At 42.2% G+C, this 13,353-nt stretch overlaps 1 pseudogene; it reads left to right on the top strand.

Annotated features, from left to right (window-relative positions):
- Positions 1-9,645: 9,645 nt before the first annotated feature.
- On the top strand, positions 9,646-10,944 carry LOC139002051 (Y-box-binding protein 1 pseudogene; annotated as a pseudogene).
- The last annotated feature ends 2,409 nt before the right edge of the window (positions 10,945-13,353 follow it).

Raw genomic sequence — 13,353 nt, 5'->3', positions numbered from 1 at the left:
GTTCAACCAATCAAAGTGTAATATGCTAATGATATGCTAAGGCTGCCCAACTGCTCACTATAACGTGCACTGACCACCAGGGAGCAGACGCTCCAACCAGTAGGTTAGTTTGCTGCTGGTGTCTGGCCGATAGGGACTAAGCAAGATGGGCCGGACCTGCCCTGGAGCCCTCCCATGGTCCCTCCCCAGCCCCGATCGTGTACTGGTGAAATCCCTTAGCTTAGCCTGCACCCTCTCCCAATCCGGGACCCCTTGAGGGATGTTGGAGAGCTGGTTTTGGCCTGATCCCACAGGCCACTCCCCTTGGGAGGACACCAGACGCAGGGCTCATAGCTGGCTAGTGCTGCAGTGGCATGAGCCTCTCCTGATAGGAACTGATTGGTTTCGAGCCTATAGCAGGCGCAGTGGGGCCGGGATGAGTGGGAGTGGCAGGTAGGAGCTGCAGGCAGTGTTGGACTGAGGGACCCCACCCATGCACGAATTCGTGCACCAGGCCTCTAGTAATATATAAGTAGATGTGATAGAAACCCCTGAGATGAAGAGAGACATGTGGAAAGTAGCAAGCAGAGTGTAAACCAAAATTAATTTTAGACTGTAATAAAGAATAAAAAGCATTTATTTGAGCAAAATGAACTGCAGCCTGAGAGACACATATTCAGGGAGCAATCTAAACTGTATTCCCTTCCAGACAATGGGAGACCACCTTTTATACAGAAAGTTCTGGCCCATCCCAATTTTATACAAATGAGGTTTCCAAATTCTGCAGTTGTTATTGATCAATATAGATGCAAATGAAGACACAATTTACTAGGCAGATCTCAGTCCCTCAATAGAAAGATAAAACCATGGCTTCTCTGCAGTAGTTAACTCAGATGGTAAACAAGAGGGGCATAGTGTGGGGAGCTGAAAGTTTAGTCTGATGTTCTTCCCTGTATACAGAGTACATGAAGAGCCCTTATCAGAAAATGGCCATTAGGCTCTTTTTTTAAAATTTAGATTCTTATTATTCATAAAATTTTAGCCCTTGATTGACCATGGGAAGTTCATCTCAGCAGATAAATTCCTTCTTGGGGTTCACATCAAATAAATCTTTCTTCTTGGGGTCCACAAGAGTGAGATGGCTTAAAGATTAGCTACAGTTTGAACTCAGCAGTTTGAAAAAGACATATGTATTCAGTAATGGGATGCAGAAAATTAAATCAGGTGCTGTGGGGTCTTCCTTGACCATCTACCTTGACTCATTTCCATTTCCCATCCAGTCTCTAGGTAAGTCTTTGGTTTTCCAAGGCTGGTAGTAACTCCAGATATGAAGATGTTGCAGAAAGATCATGGGACTAGGAGATGGGTGGGCAAACTTTTTGACTCCGAGGGCCACAATGGGTTCTTAAACTGGACCAGAGGGCCGGAACAAAAGCATGGATTGAGTGTTTGTGTGAACTAATATAAATTCAAAGTAAACATCATTACATAAAAGGGTACGGTCTTTTTTTTTTTTTTAGTTTTATTCATTTCAAACGGGCCGGATCCGGCCTGAGGGCCGTAGTTTGCCCACGGCTGGACTAGGACTCCAGTCCTCCTGGACTAGGACTAGGAGTCAGGGCCCTCAACCCCAGGTTTGCCCTTGGTCAAGTTCACTCCCTTCTCAATAAACATGGCGTTAGACCAGATAATATTTAAGCAGAGTACAATATGGTAAAAACATGGGCAGTGCTGGAGGTGGGGAGAAATGGAAGGATAAAACACCTCTGAGGGGATTAGATGTATTTACTTCTCATACCATGAGTCTGTGGTTATATTATATTACAGGTCTATAACTTCATTGAATAATAAAAATGATAGAATGAAAATATACTGGAATTATTTTATCTTAGCCTTGTAAAAGGAGTTAATCTTCTGTTGTATCTCTTTACTTCTTTTGTGTGAGAAGTGCAAGCTACTTTCCCTTTTCTCTTATGGGCTAAGATAGAAAATAGCTTTCGGGTGAACGAGATGGGGTTCCTTAAAAGATGCATATCATTTAGACCATAGAGAACATGTAAGTAAAGGTTGAGTAATTTATATTGTCTAGGCAAAGGTGACATAGAGAGGCTCTTTATATTTTTGGAGTTAGGGGGGGGGGGTGGAAATAATGTTGCTGTCCTATCCCATGGTGATCACTGGGAAAAAAAGGACAGGACAGAGGAATCCATCCTGACTCAGAGCTTCAGGGCCAGATCTAGGGGCACAGAAAATAAGAGATGGGCTGAAAGGGCTGCCACGTGGGGCCTGGTAGGAATGAGTGCTGAGGGTGCACACTGTTGTCTGTGCAGAGCCACTGTGGCCTCTGCATGGACTGGCATCTTGAGGGCTCCTCACAGCAGGCAGGAAACATTTTAAGGCAAACCAACTGTTCTTCAACAGTGATAGCATGTGGCAGAGAGGAATAAAAACAGCACTGAACCAAAGTCTCCCCAAGGTTAAGGATGCCTTGCCAGCCAAACCAGATTTGCACAGTTTAAGAGGGTGCACTTCAAGAGGAAGAATGACCTTCTTGTTGCTAGGCTCAGTGAGAGCTATAGTTTTGTTCACTATGGACACTGAGGGAGAGCAGAGTTTATCACTCCAAAATATGTCTGTTTTGGGGGATATTAATTGTTTTAAGCTGGTTATTTTTAAGAAACAAAAGACTCAGAAAGAATTTTCAATATTCTCCCTAACTGCCTAAGATAAGTTTGAGAGAGAACCTGCTCCCGGAAGGGAGCTAGCATCATAGATACTATGGGTTAATATGAACTGAGTGTGATAGCAAGGTCATTTGATGTAAGTCTTCTATGTGTTCCATTGTTAAAGATGATTCAGCAAACATTTGTTTACCAAATATTTCCTTTCATTTTCATGTGGCTTGCCTTCTTCCTCATTGAAATCCAAACAAACACATACACACACACACACACACACACACACACACACCACATTTTCTTCTTAGCTGAAGATGGCATATAAACCTCAACTGCCCAATTTATCCGTAATTCTTATTATGGACCCCCATATGTACATAAGTTATTAAATTATTTTCTGTTAATCTGTCTCATGTAAATTTGATTTTTAGGCCAACCAGAAGAAGTATGAGTAAAAGAAGAGAAAATTTCCCTTTCCCCACCATATTTTGAATTCTTGGAGCAGTCTATACTGATTAATAAAAATTTTAAATGAAATGTTAAAAATATACTACTTCAATTTTTGAGAATCTGTAACTATATCATGTTGATGTCTGCAGGCTTTGCTGGAGCCTCTGAGCATTACACTCCAGGCCACTGAACACAGCTTTGTTTCATTTCCTCTCACTGCATGGCATGCCAACTTGTTTTTTTAAAAACTGAAAGAGGGAACAGTGGAATCACCTATTTTTTTAATTTCAAATGTGACTTGTAGATTAAAAAGGGGTTCTATGGGAAGTAACCTCACAGGGTAACCTGATCATAAATTCCTAACTGGGCAGGTAATCACTCTGAGACATAAAACGTCTTTACCTTAAGGCTTATCTTAAGTAAGCCCTGTCCATTGTTTCTGTGCATCTAGATTAACACACTTTTGAAATGCTCCTTGTAATAGCTGACCACCCTTTTAGACCCCTCCTTCTAAAGCATGTAAGAGAGTACATAATCTTAATTATCCTCTAACTCAATCCCTATCTTGCTTTCTCCCACCTTCATGTAATTCTTCTTACAGTTTTCCCCCTTAATCTCAAATGCATATAAGAAACTGCAAACTGTTACTCTCCAAAGCATTTATCTGTCTATTGAGATCTTGCTTTCAGGTGTAGAGTCTATAGGTTTGGACATTCTTATGTCAAAATGTTACCAGACTGGGGCTGGGCCCAGGTGGATCTGCATAGGGCCTGCTGGTAGTGTGTGGGCTCTTAATTTCCTACTTCTGTTCCATCATCCTTCTTCCCATCTTTCTCCTACCCTCCCTCCCTCCCCACATTCCTTCTTTCCTTTATCTTTACCCCTACCCTCCCTCCTCTTTTCCTTCCTTCCCACCTTAATTTTTTTCTTCACTTCTTCCATCAGACCTGCTTTGCTCCCTCCCCCATTTCTTCCTTCTTCCCATTCTCCTTTTAAGCTCTTCCAGCTCCCCTTTAAAACTTTTCTTCCCTCCCTCTTTCTCTCTCAACCACATTCTTCTCTACTTACTTCCACTGTTTTAATATCTATCTGCATAATTATTTACTATTTACACCCAGTGTAACAATTATTTACTATCATTTATTTTTTTTTCTTTTCTGACTCCTACTTTTAAAATCTATCCCCAGTACACAACTATACTTAATTTTCATTATAGCTCCTACAGTTCACTCACACATCCTCTTTCCTTCTTTAACTCTGCTCTCTACTGACTCCTTCATAAAGTTCTTCCCTCCCTCCTTCCCTTCTTAAAGCTTTCATTGGGGGAGGGGGAGCGTTAATCCCCAGCCTAGGGCTCAGCCCCAGCCAGGTGTTTGCCATCCCCCCTTACCCAGCCTCCCTGCCGCTGTCCTGCTCCCATTCTCTTCCAGGGACACCCAGCCCAGCAAGGGTGGACAAGACCAGCACAGCCCAGGCACTGCTGCCACAAAGCAGGAGCACCTCCACCCAGAAGGTCTCGGACAGTCCTCCACTCCGTCCTGGACCCGTGGGCACTTCCCCGCCAATGGCCCGCATCGGGGGTCACCGCCCTCCTCCTGCGTGTGGTCAGGGCTCCCTGCTCTGCACTGCCTGCACCCCACCCCTCACCAGGCACACCTGCTCCCCGCCCCCATGGTCGCCACCCCCCTCCCGCATGCAGCCGTGCATTTCCTTCCCTTTTCTATTCCTGTGTCTTTTGTTCCCTTTCTGTATTTGTTTCTCCGCTCGGCCTGTCTGCATGCAGGCCTGCCTTCCTCTCCCTCTCCTTTCTTATCCCCTCCTATAGTATCCTATCCTACCATGGGCCTTGCAGCTGCCTGAGCAGAGGGCGGGGACACAGCCTGCTGATCCAGTCGTGATGTGACGCTGTAATGGACAATTAGCATATTCCTCTATTATATATATAGATAATAACTCCTATTATGGCAAGGTCCCTAATTTAAAATTCTTCTATGAAGTTAAGAGGTAGGAGAGAAGTTTCTCTTGAGCTGGCAAGTTCAAAGTAATACTCCATACCACAGAGGCACATGTTAGGGTAACTCATTCTGAAACCCTACATACTCACTATGTTCACTATGTACTGTCCCCCCTCACTTTACTTATTTATTTTTATTGTTAACAGTATTACAGATGTCTCCCATTTTTCTCCCTTGCCCCCCTCTACCCAGCCCCTGCCCTACTCCAGGCCTTTAACACACCATTGTCTGTGTCAATGGGTTATGCATATATGCATTTAAGTCCTTTGGTTAATCTCTTCCAGTTCCCCTCCCACCCTCTCCTCTGAGATCTGTCAATCTGTTCCATGCATCCATGCTTCTGGATCTACTTTGTTCATCAGTTTATTTTGTTCATTATATTCCACTTATAAGTGAGATCATGTGATATTTGTCTTTCTTTGACTGGCTTATTTCTCTTAGCATAATAATCTCCAGGTCCACCCATGCTGTCTAAAAGTATAAGAGAGACTTCTTTTTTACAGCCACATAATACTCCATTGTGTAAATGCACCACAGCAGCTTTTTTATTCATTCACCTACTGATGGGCACTTGGGCTGTTTCCAGATCTTAGCTACTGTAAATAATGCTGCTATGAACATAGGCGTGAACATATTCCTTCTGATTGGTGTTTAAGGATTCTTATAATATATTCCCAGAAGTGGGATCACTGAGTCAAACAGAAGTTCCATTTTTAATTTTCTGAGGAAACGCCATACTGTTTTCCATAATGGCTGCACCAGTCTGCATTCCCACCAGCAGTGGACTAGGGTTCCCTTTTCCCCACATCATTGCCAGCACTTGCTATTTGTTGACTCATTAACGGTAGGCATTCTGGCAGGTGATACCTCATTGTTGTTTTAATTTGCATCTCTCTGATGATTAGTAACATTGCACATTTTTTCATATGTTTCTTGGCCATTTTTATGTCCTTTTTGGAGAAATGTCTATTCAGGTCCTTTGCTCATTTTTAAATTGGATTATTTGTCTTCCTTTTATTGAGTTGTATGAGTTCTTTATATATTTTGGAAATTAACCCCTTATCAGATGTATCAGTGGCAAATATGTTCTCCCATAGAGTGGGCTCCCTTTCACTTTGATGATGGTTCTTTCTGCTGTGCAGAAGCTTTCTAGTTTGATGTAGTCTTATTTATTTATTTATTTATTTATTTATTTATTCATTCATTCATTCATTTATTTATTTTTCCCTTTGTTTCTCTCTCCCTAGGAGATATATCAGTGAAAATTCTGCTATGTAAGATGTCTGAGATTTTGTTGCTTATGACTTCTTCTAGGATTTTTATGGTTTTATGACTTACATTTAAATCTTTTATACATTTTGAGTTTATTTTTATGTACGGTGTAAGTTGGTGGTCTAGTTTCATTTTTTTGCACATATCTGTCCAATTTCCCCAGTACCATTTATTAAAAAGACTGTCTTTACTCCATTGTGTGCTCTTGCCTTCTTTGTCAAATATTAACCGACTATAATGGTATGGCTCTATTTCTGGGTTCTCTGTTCTGTTCCATTGATCTATATGCCTGTTCTTGTGCCAGTACCAGGCTGTTTTGATTACAATGGCTTTGTACAATAGTTTGATATCCAGTATTGTGATCCCTTCAACTTTGTTCTTCTTTCTTAACATTGATGTGGTTATTTGGGGTCTTCTTTGATTCCATATAAAATTTTGGAGTATTTGTTCTAGATCTGTGAAATACTCGGTGATATTTTAATAGGGATCATATTGAATCTGTAGATAGCTTTGAGCAATATGAACATTTTAGTGATGCTAATTCTTACAATTCATGAACACTGTATATTTTTCCATTTGTTTGTATTTTCTTCTATTTCTTTTTTCAATTCTCTATCATTTTCTGAGTACATGTCTTGTACCTTCATGGTTAAGTTTATTGCTAGGTGTCTTATTTTTTTGTTTGTTTGTTTGTTACAATGGTAAATGGGGTTGATTTTTTTTAGTTTCTCTTTCTTTGAGTTTATTATTGGTATATAAAAGTACCATCAATTTCTGGGTGTTAATTTTGTATCCTTCTGTGTTGCCAAATTCATTTATTAAATCTAATACTCTTTTTGGTGGAGTCTTTAGGGTTTTCTATGTACAATATTATGTCATCTATGAATAAGGACAGTTTTACTTCCTTCTTTCCAATTTGGATGCCTTTTTTTTTCTTGTCTGATTACTGTGGCTAGAACTTATTATATTAATAAGAGTGGTAAAACTGGACATTCCTGTCTTATTCTTAAGGGAAACATTTTTGTACTTTTAGTGGATTAAATATTTCATTTATTTTCTAGCTTAACACCACAGTATTAATTCCCAAAGGATTTATATATTTTTTTTATATATGACTGTGTAACCTAGTCAAATTTATATAGTCCATATAGCTTAGAGTGTCAGTCATTCAAACAATAGTTAGGGTGTGAGCCTTACTCTGGGTCAGGCATTGGTCTTGGCATGGAAGATAGAGTAGTATAGAACAGAACATGGCTTCTCCCTCAAGAAACCTGCTTGTCTGGAAAAGATCACAAGACACTAAAAAAGCAGAGATGAGGAAGATCTGAGCCAATTTTAGTTGCTATCACTAATATTGGGAGATGTAAAGTCATAAACAAATGTCAACAACCAAACATAGAATCAGCCCATGAAATCAATAGTTCTCATGCAGGAACTGATGCTCAGATGTTATATGTGTTGAGTGTTTGAGTCAAGATTACTTGGGTTTGAATTCCAATTCCACCACTTAGCAGCTGTGTAATGTAAACACTAAACCCCAAATGCCTCAGCTTCCTTGTCTGTGAAATGAAAAGAATGACTACTCAAGAGAGATTTAAATTAGATAGTACAGGCAAAGTGTAATGCTAAGCAGGATTGTTCTGTAAATTTAGCTTTATTGAATTAATAGCAATGAGCCCAAAATTTGTAGACCAATTAGGTAACGAATGTATTTTTGTTATGTTCAAATCAAGAGTTGAGCCATTTAATAAAGAGTTATAGGTTTAGAGGAGATGAGATTTACCACATTTCTCTTAACTCTCTGGATTCTTGATTCATATCAGAATCACCTGGGGGATTTTTTAATTGATGTCCAGACTCCAACTCCAAAGTCTGGTGCAATTGGTGTGGAGGGTGCCTTGGGCTTCAAGATTTTTAACCATAAATTAATGTGCAACCAGGGTTGCCACCCACAGGTCTAACTAAATATGCAGAGTGAGCTGATCTGTTCTTGGGTCACAGGTAACTAATATAGTTTCTCGTGGCTTTCCCCTTATACACCCTCATTCTGAGTGAGCAGTTGTCTTGAAAACAACCGGTTGGCGAGACAGTTACATCCACCAACTGGTGCTAACAATTGGACTGAGGCACCTATAATTATAACCACATGAGGCATTTGTGTGTCCTTATAGTACCAAAGCATATTCCTCATCCAGAAACTGTGAGAGGCCTCCAACAGCTGGAATTAGAACGGTGGGTTTACAGGGGCAGCTCCCACAGCCCAGCCTAGAGACTTTGGGCAAATCAGTCTGCCTGTTTCATTTTGGTTTGTTATCTGTGGAGAATGTTCGTCCTGCATACCCCACAGAACTACTGTCAGGTCCATGATAATTATGTTGATAAAGCACTTTGTAAACATAAAATAATATATGATTGAAATATAATTCTTAGTAGAGATTAGACATTTGCACTTTTTAAAACTGTAAAAACTGCTATTTTGTAAATTATAGTTTCTGCTATCCAAAGCTACATTTTCTATTGCATTACAGCAAAACTATGATGATTGAGACCATTTGCTACGGCAATTCTATGCATTAAATTTCACAAAGGCAATTCACTAAACTATGTAATAAAAATATTTTTAAAAGCAGATCCTAAAAGTGAATGCAAAAAGAAGCAAATGAATCCCTGTATCAAATTATTATCAAGATTTCTTTGCAGTCCCTTTTGACCTTAGAATATGTCTCACTAAGTTAGGATTGTGTTCAGTAACTTGAATTACTCTGTTCCATACTGGACACAGTACCCTGATTGCTCATCTTTAGTGTCCTTATATTTCAAAGAAAAAAAGGACTGCAACAAAATCTAAGCTCTAGTTTATAGATTTATGATAGCAATATTAGAATTATAATTCTAAAGCTATTTGCATATTGTAAAGCAAAAAAGTAAATATGTTATTTAAAACCAAAATTTGCAGTGTGGTCATGTAGAATGTTCTTGGTCTTAGAAGATGCCTATTGAAAGTTTTCCAGTGAAACCTCATGATGTATGCAACTTTCTTTTAAATAATTCAGAAAAAAAGGCATGTGAAAAACATAACACAAAGGGAGCAAAATATGACCAATCAATTAATCTAGTTAAAGGATGAATAGTGATCATTATACAATTCTATTTTTTTCCAGTTTTCTAAATTCAAAATTTTTCAGGATAAAAAATATTTAGAGTTTGATCGGTAGTGGGAGCAGAGAGCGGACCCCAGAGAGCCCTGAGCAGCCCCACCGCCGCCGCTGGCCTAGTTACCATCACACCCCGGGAGGAGCCGCAGCTGCCACAGCTGGCCCCAGTCACCATCACCGCAACCATGAGCAGCGAGGCCGAAACCCAGCAGCCACCCGCCGCCCCCACCCTCAGCGCTGCCAACATCAAGCCCGGCACCCCCGGCAGCGGTGGCCAGGTGGCCTCACATCAGCGGCGCCTGCCGGCGGGGACAAGAAGGTCATCGCAACGAAGGTTTTGGGAACAGTAAAATGGTTCAATGTAAGAAACGGATATGGTTTCATCAACAGGAATGACACCAAGGAAGATGTATTTGTACACCAGACTGCCATAAAGAAGAATAACCCCAGGAAGTACCTTCGCAGTGTAGGAGATGGAGAGACTGTGGAGTTTGATGTTGTTGAAGGAGAAAAGGGTGCGGAGGCAGCAAATGTTACAGGCCCTGGTGGAGTTCCAGTACAAGGCAGTAAATATGCAGCAGACCATAACCGTTATAGACGCTATCCACGTCGCAGAGGTCCTCCACGCAATTACCAGCAGAATTACCAGAATAGTGAGAGTGGGGAGAAGAATGAGGGATCCCAGAGTGCTCCCGAAGGCCAGGCCCAACAGCGCTGGCCCTATCGCAGGCGATGGTCCCACCTTACTACATGCGGAGACCCTATGGGCGACGACCACAGTATTCCAACCCTTCTGTACAGGGAGAAGTGATGGAGGGTGCTGACAACCAGGGTGCAGGAGAACAAGGCAGACCAGTGGGACAGAATATGTATCGGGGCTACAGACCACGATTCCGCAGGGGCCCTCCTCGCCAAAGACAGCCTAGAGAGGACGGCAATGAAGAAGATAAGGAAAATCAAGGAGATGAGACCCAAGGTCAGCAGCCACCTCAACGTCGGTACCGCCGCAACTTCAACTACCGACGCAGACGCCCAGAAAACCCTAAACCACAAGATGGCAGAGAGACAAAAGCAGCCGATCCACCAGCTGAGAATTCGTCCGCTCCCGAGGCTGAGCATGGCGGGGCTGAGTAAAAAATGCCGGCTTACCATCTTTACCATCATCCGGTTTAGTCATCCAACAAGAAGAAATATGAAATTCCAGCAATAAGAAATGAACAAAAGATTGGAGCTGAAGACTAAGTGCTTGCTTTTTGCCCCTTGACCAGATTACTAGAATTTATCTGCATTATCTATGCAGCATGGGGTTTTTATTATTTTTATCTAAAGATGTCTCTTTTGGGTAATGACAAACGTGTTTTTTAAGAAAAAAAAAAAGCCTGGTTTTTCTCAATACACCTTTAAAGGTTTTTTAAATTGTTTCATATCTGGTCAAGTTGAGATTTTTAAGAACCTCATTTTTAATTTGTAATAAAAGTTTGCAGCTTGATTTTTTCAAAAAAGTCAACAAACTGCAAGCACCTGTTAATAAAGGTCTTAAATTAAAAAAAATTAGAATAGTAATATATCTTATTTAGCATTTTATAAAACACTTTTTGCTATTTGACTCTAATCAGAATACATTATTTGTATCAGTAAAAATAAGCTAGATTTTGCTTCAGTAAAAAGCAGCATCAAAATATCAAGGGCTTAGAAAATCAAAGGTTTATTTTTTGTTCAAGCCATTTACCCATCACAGTCAACACAGAGAGTCCATGCAAGAACAGAAAGAGGGCTATGGGGAATCTTTCACAAATAGATACGCTTGATTGGAAATGTCACACACATTAATCATATAACCCAACTCACCCCTAAAGAAAATCTGATAAGCAATATTAACAACTGCTTTGTTCATATGTTTTATGCCACAGAAGTTCACAGATGTGGGAAGTTAACATAGTGTAGTGATTCTGTAGCCAGGTTATCAGTTGCAGGCCAGTTATTTACCAACTAATCTTAGGCAAGTTACTTAATTTCTTTGTGCCTCAGTTACATCTTGTGTAAAACTTGGACCTAATAATACCAACTGGGGAAACAATAGGTGATTTAACATAGTTAAAGCATTTAGAACAGTAGCTGGCATATTACTATCATCAACATATTTTCTAGTATGAAACTCAGTATCATTATAAAAATGTTTTAATGCCCCTCTGCCAAATCAAACAGTACAAAGATTTACAGAGAAAAGTTTCTCTCTCACATCTGAGTCTCATCAACCAGTTTTCCACCCCAGACACCAGGGTTCCTCAGACTTTTTAAACAGGGGGCCAGTTCACTGTCCCTCAGACTGTTGGAGGGCCGGACTATAGTTTAAAAAAAAAAAACTATGAACAAATTCCTATGCACACAGCGGCGGCAAAAACACCCAGCGGGCCGGATAAATGTTTTCAGCGGGCCTCATGTGGCCCACGGGCCGTAGTTTGAGGACCCCTGCCAGACACAATTGCTACCAGCTGTGGCATTTATGACTTTATAGCCTTTCTGCCACAAATCCCTAGTTTGTTTCTCTGCTTCTGATAATAAAACATTTCCTTTGTCAGCTGATATGATGTTGAACCTTGCTAGGGACTCCAGAGGAAAAATGGGCTTCTCTTCCTGGTTCTGGTTCGTTTTCTGTTCTTGTTCCTGTGGTGCTGGGTGAGTGTGTGGGAGAGACAATGATGGAGCTCACCCTAGCAAGTTCCATGGATGCCCCAGGTGGTTTCCCCAGGGCCAGCTCAGAAACACCCCTGTCACCAGCTTCCTGGCAGCGTCCCAAGGACTGCAATTTGTGAACCAGCCAGCTTCCCTTCAGGTTCCACAGCACTCTCCATCGGCAATTTCCCAGTGAATTTCATCAACAGCCTCAGCAAGTGATTCCTGCTAGCCTCAGACTCCTGGTTCCCTTGTGGAATTTTCTGCTTGTCAGTCCTTGTCTGTGACTCCCAGCCTGTAACCCATGGACCAACTCTGACATGAGGTAACCCAGCAAAACATTACATCATTCAGGGGCTGCCTCCTTTCCAAGGAGGTCTGGGCCCAGCTTTGAGGAGCCCTGCCTTCCAAGTCCATGCCTTCCTTGGATACTCTTTCTCAGCATTAGGGTATTCATCAGAGGTCTCTTATTCCCACTTAATAAATAACTAGAAGCCCAGTGCACAAAAAATTTGTGCACTCGGGGGCGTCCCTCAGCCTGGCCTGTGCCCTCTCGCAGTCTGGGACCACTGGGGGGATGTCCACCTGCTGGCTTAGGCCCACTCCCCGGGGCATCAGGCCTAAGCTGGCAGTCAGACATCCCTCTGGCAGCACGGGAGCCCTTGGGGGATGTCCACTTGCCAGCGGGGAGCAGGCCTAAGCTGCAGTCGGACATCCTTAGCGCTGCTGAGGAGGTGGGAGAGGCTCCCGCCACCACCACTGTGCTGGCAGCCGTCAGCCTGGCTTGTGGCTGAGCAGAGCTCCCCCTGTGGGAGTGCACTGACCACCATGGGGCAGCTCCTGCATTGAGTATCTGCCCCTGGTGGTCAGTGTGTGTCATAGTGACCAGTCATTCCCAGTCATTCCCTGTCGTTCTGCTGTTAGGGTCAATTTGATTATTAACCTTTGATTATATAGGATAGAGGCCTGGTGCAAGGGTGGGAGCCGGCTGGTTTGCCCTGAAGGGTGTCCCGGATCAGGGTGGGGGTCCCGCTGGGATGCCTGGCCAGCCTGAGGGCTGTTTTCAGGCTGGCCACACCCCCTTCAGGGTGGGGTCCCCACTGGGGTGCCTGGACAGCCTGGGTGAGGGGC

The sequence above is a fragment of the Myotis yumanensis genome, unplaced genomic scaffold (assembly GCF_028538775.1).
Source record: "Myotis yumanensis isolate MYYU_CA2020_CCGP unplaced genomic scaffold, mMyoYum1.0.hap1 SCAF_2, whole genome shotgun sequence".
Lineage (NCBI taxonomy): Eukaryota > Metazoa > Chordata > Mammalia > Chiroptera > Vespertilionidae > Myotis > Myotis yumanensis.
The sequence above is the reverse complement of the archived record's forward strand: the minus strand, read 5'-3'. Positions and strand labels throughout refer to the sequence as shown.